The sequence below is a fragment of the Pteropus medius genome, unplaced genomic scaffold, assembly GCF_902729225.1.
Source record: "Pteropus medius unplaced genomic scaffold, Ma_sr-lr_union100, whole genome shotgun sequence".
Taxonomy (NCBI): Eukaryota; Metazoa; Chordata; class Mammalia; order Chiroptera; family Pteropodidae; genus Pteropus; species Pteropus medius.
Window position 1 is genome coordinate 20,802,564 of NW_024349519.1, and position 10,469 is coordinate 20,813,032.

The window sequence follows — 10,469 nt, forward strand, 5'->3', positions numbered from 1 at the left end:
TATCAGATTAACCCCGAGTGACCTTTAGTGAACTTATCTTCACTGCATGGGGGTTTATGTGACTACTAAATCAGTTAATATATGTAAAGAATCTAAAATAATACTTGGCAGTTTAACAATCTCTCGATAAATTTTGGATACAGCACAAATAATAATTATAAATTACCATATAGTTGTGTTATTCCTGTCTGATATATTTGTTTTTTATTTCTTCCTTACATTTGTTATATTTTTTTCTGTTTTTAACCTTGTATTTAAATGATTTTTCAAATGGATTTAAAATTCTAACATCTAGTATCTTTTGTTAAGCATATTGAAAATGTTATTTTATTGTATTTCTCTATCAAATATTACTACCAAGAAATCTGAGAACAATAATAGTTTATAGCTGTATAGTGTCTATCATGTGTCTGGCTATATTTTTATGGTTTTACATATATTTAAAGTATTTAGTACCTTCAGCAACCTGATGACAGAAATCATTATGATCTGTATTATATGAATGAAGAAATTGAGCTATAGAGATGGTAAATATCTTGTTTAATGTTTTAGAGCTAGTGTTTTTCAGACCCTGGATTCAAAGCAGTCTGGTTCCAGAGTCCAGGAGATTAAGTGCTACCCTCTGCTGCCTCTTTAAGAATGTTGAGATGATGCTTTTCCTTGTTAGATAATCTGCCTTTTCTTGTAGACTTTTAGAATGGTCTCCTTGTCTTTGACATTATTAAATTTTAGTATAACATGTCTATAGTGATTTATTTGTAACCACTTTGGCACACTTTGGGTCCTTTCAATCTGAGTGCCTGGAGGTATGTGTGTGTATGTGTATATATGTCTGTGTGTGTCATTTCTGTGAAATTATGGGTCATGTGTCTTCAAATAATTTATACAAACTGTTTTCCCCTTATGATTTTTAGGACATATATACAGAAATTGACATTTTTACCTTTATTCTCATGTGTTAACTTTTGTATTCAGTCCATCTATTAATCTTTTCCTAATGCATACTAGAATTTTCCCCTGATTTTGAACTTAATTTTCATTGTTTATATCAATGATTTTTCTTTCTCTCTATGCATATATACAGATATAATTTTTTCAATAATACATATTATATAATTCAGTTTTTGACATTTCCTTATGATTATTACCAGGATTATTGAAATTCTGCCATTCATCAATTGTGATTACACATCCAAATTCTGCCTCCTGCCTCTCTGGTTTTCTCTCTTCCTCTTTAAACCCACTTGAAGTGTTTGGGTATTCCAACTCATACTTTTACCCACAGGCTTTACTCTATAAATTTCTTCATCCTTTCCATTGGTCTTTCAAAAACCCATAATTGCTTATGTTTCTCTATGCTTAAATCCCAGCAACAGCTCCCTATTATCAACAAGATGAAACACATGCGTGTTTGCATGGTTGATTTCTCCATAAACTGCTCTCCACCCTCCCCAGCATGCTCTGTCTTCTAATATTAAATCACTTGGAATTCTTTGAATAAACTTTGCCTTCGTTAATGTCTAGCACATTTTATGTCCTAATAAGTGTTTCTTTAATGAGTAAATATGACTACCATTTAGTATGTTAAAAATAAACAGTGAGATTTCAGTTTCTTCTAATGGTGGAGTGGGTTGGTCAGACTAAGCCAGCTGCAGGTAGCAATTATAAAATCTGTTCCATTGCCTAACTCCCTCAAATCCCTCAACTATTTGAAGTCACTGAGAGAGTTTCCAAAATCAGACGAAACTGAAGGAGTGTCTATTCTTGAAAGACAAACTGAAACAAACCTGCACTACGAGAAATACTAATAGAAGCTTGCCAGGCTGAAAGAAAATTACACAACAGATAGTCACTTGGATCTAAAGGAAGGAATAAAGATCACCAGAATTGTAAATATGTAGTCAAATATTTAAAAATTTAAAAATATGTAAACACACATATAATTTATTAATTTCTTTAACAAAGCAATAATTATAACATTGAGGGAATCATGATGTGAGTAGTTGTAGCAGATATAACAATAGCACGAAGAACAAATATAACATTACTATACTATAGCAAGGTTTCTTTATTTTATATCAAATAGTACAATATTAACACTAAGTAGCTTGTGTTCATTTAAAGGTACATATTATAAACTCTAGAAGATCCACTTTAAAAATAACAAAAAGCACTGAAATGCTAATTGAGACATCAAAATAAATACTAAAAGTTTAATTTTCTCAAAAAGAAACCAAATAATGAGGAACAAAAAACAAATAAGAACAAAAGAAAAAAAATAATACAATGTCAGACCTAAATCAAATCATATTAATAATTATATTAAATATAAATGACTAAAAACTCCAATAAAGATTTTTAGATTGAATAAAGAAGCAATACCCAGCATATAGAAATGTTGTCTATAAGAGACATACTTTAATTAAAAGAACACAAACAGGTTGAAAGTTAGAATTTGGGAGAAGATATGCCATATAGACTCTAATATTAAGAAAGCTGGAGTGGCTATATTATATGTTGGGGAAAATCAATTTCTAGACAAGTGTTACCAGAGGTAAAGAGGGACATTGAAAATGGCAAAAGGATCAGTGCATCAGGAAAACTTAAAAGTTATAAATATGTATGATCCTAAAAAGAGCTTCAAATTACTGACAGGCCAAAAGAAAAGTAGACAAACTCAGAATTATTGTTGAAGACTCCAACACCCCCTTTTCATTAAAAGAAGTAGACATAAGGAATCAGTAATGATATGTAAGATGTGAATGATATCATTAGTCATGTTGGTTAATTGACATTATTAATCATGTTGGTATATGTATATGTGTGTGTGTGTGTATAAACATTATATATATATATATATATATATATATATATATATTTTTTTTTCCCCCAACAACTGCAGAACAGAAATTCTTTTCAAGTGAATATGGAACATTCACCAAGATAGACCATATCCTGACGCCCTAAAAATTAAATTAAAAAATCTCCCAATACATACATTTCAAAAGACTGAAATCTTATAAAGCATGTTCTTTGAGCATAATGGAATTAGATTAAAAATCATTAGGAGGCAATATCTAAAAAGTAGAAAAGTCCAAAATTTTTGAAAATTTAAAAAAGAATACATTTCAGAATAATTCATGTGGGTCAAAGAAGAAATTAAAGGAGTAATTAGGAATTTATTTTCTCATTAGGAGAATAGATAAACCAATTGTAGTATATCCATCCATACAATGAAATTCTTAGCGTTAAAAATGAATTATCAATACATGGAACAGCCTGAATGATTGTCTCAGGCTTGCTTTGAATGAAGAGCTGGTGTAAAACAATCTAGAAAAAATAAATTCTGTGATTCCATTTATGTGAAATTCAGTAACAGGCAAAATTAAGAAGAAAATCAGAACATTGGCCTTGGGAATGGGGAATCATAATTGAGAAGGAACATATAGACATTTTCTGAGGAGATGGAAATGTTCTATATCATGATGGGTTTGGGCTACAAAACTGTATTTGTCAAAATTTTACTGCTAAAATTTCAATGCCTTTTTGTGTGTGTAACTCATACCCAAAATAAACGTATAAAAAATAGTAATAGTTATTATTCTTACCCATAAAGTAATTATTATTATCCTTATTGTTAATATTATTGTATAGGAAGTGGGAAATCAATCAAAATATAGATGAAAGAATGATAGACTTTTTATAATTATTGAAATTGAGTAATGGTAAGTGGATATTGTTCTGTTTACCTTGTATGTGTATGATATTTTCTATAATTAGAATATTAGACAACACATAAACAGTGAAATCTCAGACTTTTCTTTTTAGCACCATTCAGAAATTAGATCGTGAGAAAAGTATTCTCAGAATTAACACAAGGGAACATTAAAGACTTTTTCCTCATAAATTTCTTTTGCGGGTCTAGGCATTTTTCTGTTTTGTTTTAGGAAGCTGTTTTTGTTGCTAGTGAGTTGAGGTAAAAATCTCAACAGTAACAACAAAAACTAAATTAATAATCTAATGATTAACTACCCAAAATTATTATGATGAAATATTCCAAAATAGACCACATACACATTATGAACAAATCCACCCAATATTTCATAAAGCTAATCTGACCCTTGGGAAAGTTCGGGAGTATGCTGTTTTTATTACATTTTTTCCCCATTTTACAGAGACTAGTATATGGTACAGAAATATAACCATTGTGAATGGTTATGTCTAGAAGTATTAAATTTGTCACTGTCACTTCAGCCCTGTGGAGGCCTCATTCTATTATGAAAGTGAATTAGATTACACTGACTTTCTTGTTCCTCACAATTCATAACAATTGCTGCCCAGTGTATAATTCTGTTAAAGATGATGTCAAATTGAATATATAATTCTAGTTTGCGAAATTTAAGAGTATGTTTTATGATTTTTGATTTCTAATTGTTCAACTTATACTTAAGCCATAGTCACTACTTGATACCTTATAACTAAGGACTAAATTGTAACTTACTTACCAAGGACCAACCTTAAGTAAAATAGGCACCAGATAGAGTCAAAAAATAAATTGACATGTAACAGAACCAGAAAAAATTAATGGGTCATCATTTTGGCAACAGATTGTGAGTCACGATCATTATTTATAATTTACTCGTTCTGTGTTTTATTTTTACTTTGCCCTCAGCACCCCAGCTGGCCAGGATTCATTACCAGATGATATGACCTAAACCTTTATTCCAGCAAATTCTGAGCACTTTTTGGTTCTCCTTGTATGGGGTTGTAATAGTCTTCAATTAACTTTTTCTTTTTTCTTTTCTTTTCTTTTCTTTTCTCTTCTCCTTTTCTTTTCTTTCCTTTCTTCTTTTCTTTTTTTTCTTTCCTCTTTTCTCTTTTCTTTCCTTTCCTTTCCTTTCCTTTTTCCTTTCCTTTTTCCTTTTTCTTTTTCTTTTTTCTTTTCTTTTTTTCTTTTTCTTTTTTCTTTTCTTTTTTCTTTCTTTTCTTTTTCTTTTTCTTTTTTTTTCTTTTTCTTTTCTTTTCTTTAAGACTTTACAGAGAGGATAGTTTTAGCCTTTATTAATAAAATTGAGGAATATATTAGAGATTTACAAACACTTGTCCCATATGCATAAAGCCTCCCATTATCAATATCATTTATTTGACGGTATTTTTACCAAGGATGAACCTCCATTGGCACATCATAATTATTCAAAGTTTATAGTTTACTTTAGGGTTCACTCTTGGCATTATACATTCTATGGGTTTGAACAAATGTACAATCACATGTACCCATTATTATAGTATCATACAGAGTACTTTCACTGCCCTAAAAACCTTCTATGCTTTGCCTATTCATCTTTCCCACTTCCACACCCCTGGAAACCACTAACTGCCCTTTTTTTTTTCAGAATTTTGCTTTCTCCAGAATGTCGTGTAGTTGGAATCATACAGTATGTAGCCTTTCAGATTGGCTTCTTTCACTTAGTAATATGTATTTAAGATTCCTCCATGTCTTCATGGCTTGATAGCTCATTACTTTTTAGTGCTGAATAATATTCCATTGTCTGGATGTACCACAGCTTATTTATCCTCCTAAGGGACACCTTAGTTACTTCCAAGTTTTGGCAGTTATGAATAAAGCTGCTGTAAACATCTGTGTGCAGGTTTTTGTGTAACATAAGTTTTTGGCTCCTTTGGGTAAATATCAAAGAGTACTATTTCTAGATCATATGATAAGAGTATGTTTCAATGAACTTCTTACCCTCAGATACAGTATTACTAGGAGGTACCCTAGAACCTCAATATTCAAAAGGTGGCCCTCCAACCCAGCGGTCCCCAACCTTTTTGGCACCAGGGACCGGTGCTCCTATGAAATTCTAATGCCCAATGATCTGAGGTGGAGCTGAGGTGGTGATGCTAGTGCTAGATGCAGATGAGGCTTAGCTTGCTCTCCTGCTGCTCACCTCTTGCTGTGTGGTCCAGGGAGGAGGCGGGGGGGCGGGGCACGGCGTGGAACCCTTGCTCCAACTAACATCCTGAGCATCATCTAGGAGCTTGTTAGAGATTTGGGACCCGATGCCCTAAACCATACCCATTCAATCTAAATCTGCATTTTAAGCAGATTCCCCAGGTGGTTTATACATGTTAACTGCCCTTAGAGAATTATTGGAGTTCTTGATGTAGAGTTCTCTGCCTCTATTATGCAGCAGCAAGCCTACTTCCCCTCTGTAACCCTTATGCATCGTCATCAACATGGTATCTCTTAGTGGTCACTTTTGCTTTCTACTTCTGAGACACCTTATACAACATAGGAGTTAGGAGTGCTTCAGGTCTGAGGCAGAGTGGCAACTCTAGGTGGAGAGAATTGAGGGGTTGATAAGCCCTCAGATGTCCCCACTATTACAATAGGCGTTTGACATCTCTTTTGCTTAAGGCAGTATTGTTGAACCTGCACTCTGTAAAATGTTGGTGTGCCTTGGAGGGTCCTCGCAGCTGCCCTTGAATGTCAAAGGCAGAGTGAAGGCTGGCTGGACTCCAGATCCATAATGCCTCAATCAGGGCAGCTCCTTCTGTGTCCATCTGATATATTAGAGATCCATTTAAGCTTTCTTTGGAAAAACAAAACAAAACAAAACAGTTTTTGGTAAATAAAAGCAAAAGTTAAAAATCTCTGGCTTGACACATAACCAGAAGCCATTAAGTTAATACAGTTCTCAGGAGAGGTAACATATTAACCCATTATCACTTATTGCTTCCGGAAAATAATTCAGTTTATCAGATTGGTTACTAAGAGAGATCAGGGTGCTGAAAAGTTAGTCTAGAAAGTTAATTTTTAATGGTAAAAGGCATGGCAAGACTGACCAAACTTTAATAATACAGAAACTGGATAATCAGAGAATTATTTGCGGAGGAAGCTAAGGGTAAGAAATAGATTGATTAAGGGGATTGTGTGAGTGTGTGTGTGTATGTGTGTGTGTGTGTGTGTGTATGTACACAGATGTAGATAAAAACTAAATTTGTCTTGTCTTGGATTCAATAAACAGTATCACATAGTACTTTCTTTTTAAAGAACCACAGAAGGAATTTTTCTTCAGGCTTACTATTAGAAAAACACATCGTTTGCCAAAGTAACTGGTTTATTCTTATCTTATAGTCACTATGAATATTTCATCAGATTGTGTTTCTCTCTTTTCTCTGCCTGCTATAAAGCTCATTGCCAAATATTTGACCTACCTCGGGCAGCGATGAAATAAAATTTGTATTATTGGCCAGGCTTTTCCTCAGCTTTGTGTTGTTTCACTACTATTTTCTCTCTGTTCCCTGGCCCTCCTTGTCCCACTCTTAAACTGATGCTATATATCACTTTAAATTTTTACTGCGCCTTTTTTTATCACTGTTTGTTTGTAAAGATTAATTATGTCACCACAATGAAAAAGGTGACTATGCCAAAGAAAATACTCTATGAAATAATTATTTTTAGAAACCATGTTTGCTTTTAATATGGAAATGGACATATACAGAAAAAACAAGTTTGTGTGATTAAAAAGGGGGTACTGTTCTTCTTTGTGAATATGGGCCATGACTAATAATTGTGAGAGTCATTTTAAAAGACTGGCTATATTGGAGGTTGCAGCTTAAAATCAGCTGACGTCCCAAATCAGACACATGAATTCTATTATATATTAAGTTTAATTGGGAGTTGTATATGTAGTAATATATATTATTTATGAATTTATTTTTTATTTAGAATTTTAAATTAATATGTAAAATGATCTGTAACAGAAGGTACGAACCCAGCTTAACATCCTCTTCTTAGGTACGAAAGGATCTAAGTATAAATTTATTTGAGAACGAAGAAGCGGGAGTGCAGGTCAATAGAATAGTGTTAATTGTGGTTTCAGTATTAGATTTTATAATCCCACACCAATTCAAACCCAGGATCAGAGAAGGAATGGGGTTGCAGCTTATCCACAATATTTGGTCCTAGCCAGCACTCATCTACTTTTCGTAACTTCATGTTTTCGTTATGTCATAAGGCTCTATATCAAGACCATAGGGGAAAACAAAACTAGCTCTGGCTTTTTATATCTCAGCATTCAGTAAGAAGAAAGGATAGAAAATTATCTGAAATCATTTAAGCTTCTAGATTAGCCTTGTTCATGGAAATATAATGTAAGCCACATATGTGAGCCACAAAGGTAATTTTAGATTTTCTTGTACCCATCTTATAAAAAGTAAAAGATATTTTTTTACCCAAAATATACAAAACATCTTTATTTCAACATGAAATTAATATAAAATTATTAAATTGGATACTTATTTCACAGCCTTTTTATTGTACTAAGTCTTCAACACCTGGTGTATCACAGATATTGATAGTCATAGCACATCTCAGTTTGAACTAACTACATTTCAAGTACTTAGTAGCCACGTGAAGCTAGTGGCTACTGTAATGGACAGAACAGTTCTAGACCATTATTCTGCTGCCCCAGTGGTAAACCCACACCATCTACCAATATTTTTTTCCTAACTGCCATCTACTATTTCCGAAGGAGGTCCGCAATGATTAAGGACTTTGTATAACAATTCACAGTTTCATCTTTTACTCTAACTCTGAATTAGATATATGATTTCAATGTTTATGTGGGTAAGCAACTCACATTCTAATGTTCAGTTCCTTGGTCTCTTCAAATCAAACTCATTTCATCTCTCTTCGGCTTCCATCATCGTCTCTTAGGACAACATCATGGAATTTGCATTCAAATGAAACCATTATACCCCTAAAGTCTTATACTTCCGATGTGCCTCTCTCAGACCACAGCCTCCCATTCTTGCTACTTGGCCAGCCCCTCATCTCTGCTCTTTGGCCACATGGAGGGGACAGCTCTCAAACCCTCCACTTTTTCCCTTTAGCCCTTCTTTTCTGCCCAGTCACATTTATTTACTAACAATGGTACAAGTTCAAAGAGCCAAGTCTAAAGATGGTCCAAGGAACATACCTTGCAGAACTAAAAGTTGCCTCCAGAAATGTGATATTCCCTCAGAATGGGTGCTTTGCCTGTGTTTTCTTTGTTTCCTCTTTACTAAGAGACCTGCCCCTACACTATTTTACTCCAAAGATGCTCAGATATATCTACATACTAGAAATAGCTCAACTTAGGTTTTATCTTCCATGTGTCTCCATACACCCTTGCTGTGTGATTTCCATCAGCTCCATCAGTTTACATAGCATGCAGCCTGCTAGCTCCAGTAACAGCATTTGCAGTCCTGTCGTATCTCTTTAGTTCACATATTCCTTGTCTCTCATTTGGTTTCTCAAGATGTTGTTGCCTACTCCCAGCTCTTCTTGCATTTTCTCCCTGGCTTAATGTCTTTACTATCAAGGAGCTAGCCTTTGACAGCTTTGTTACTTCACCCTGACCTTGTGCCTTATTACCAGTTTCAACTTCCTCTCTTTCAGGATGAGGTCCCACATGAGAAATCTCAGTTATCTTTCCTGCCTACCAATCTCTGTTGGGATTTCCTCAAAAGGAGGAGGAAATGAGATCTTGGTCCCTTCTTTCGTAGTCAGTTCCTTGTTCTTTTGCAAAGTTTCTTTACTTGTTTCCAGTAAATCTTTTTTTCTTTTTTTTTTTTTTTTTTTTTTTTTTTTTGGCGAGACAACCCTTGGTTGACCGCACAGATTGCAAGGACCTTGTCCACTTACAATCCCTTATTTTTTATTTTTTATGCCTACAGCATCTGGTCTTCTTAGGTGGTCTCCCATCCAAGTACTAACCAGGCCTGACCCTGCTTAGCTTCCGAGATCAGACAGGATTGTGCTTGTACAGGGTGGCATGGCTGTAGACCTCTTTCCCAGTAAATCTTGAGTTGCTCTGTATTTCAAAGAGTGGGGCAGTCAGCAACTTTGTCAATGCCAAAAGTTTATTTCTTTGGGCTGATCGTTTTACCTACCAGTGTTCTTTTTATATGCAGTTGATTAAAAATTTTATTCTCTTTTCTTGGAAACTATACACTGTATAGTATACACTATATTGTCCATACGTGGACATGACTTCTGTTCAGACGGATTTGAGTATTATTTGACATTTGGTTTTTCTTATTGAATTAAAATAAATATTCTAAAATAAGATAAGGGTCTTATCTCAAAGAAAATAAGTGAATGTGATGTCCTGCCTTCTAAGTGACTATTATATTTTACTTTTCGTATTTATGTACACTGAGGAATGGATAAAGTGTCACCTGCAGTTAACCATAAGGATGCATTTTATCTAATAGCTCTAGCAGAGAATTTAGAGCATTTCCCCTGAACCACAATCAAGTGGTGTTAGTGGTGCTGGACCTACCAGTTGCATTCACATTGGGTCACTCCCCATGTGTGTAGCAAAACAATGGAACTGTAAAATGAAGAAAGAACAGAAATCTCTGTAGCATTTCCTCCTAGAGTTTATAAAGGCAAAGAAAAAGTGGAATTCTCTAAACCT

General features: G+C 34.0%; 1 pseudogene; it reads right to left on the reverse strand.

Annotated features, from left to right (window-relative positions):
* Nucleotides 1-9,714: 9,714 nt before the first annotated feature.
* On the reverse strand, nt 9,715-9,833 carry LOC120618684 (uncharacterized; annotated as a pseudogene).
* Nucleotides 9,834-10,469: the final 636 nt, after the last annotated feature.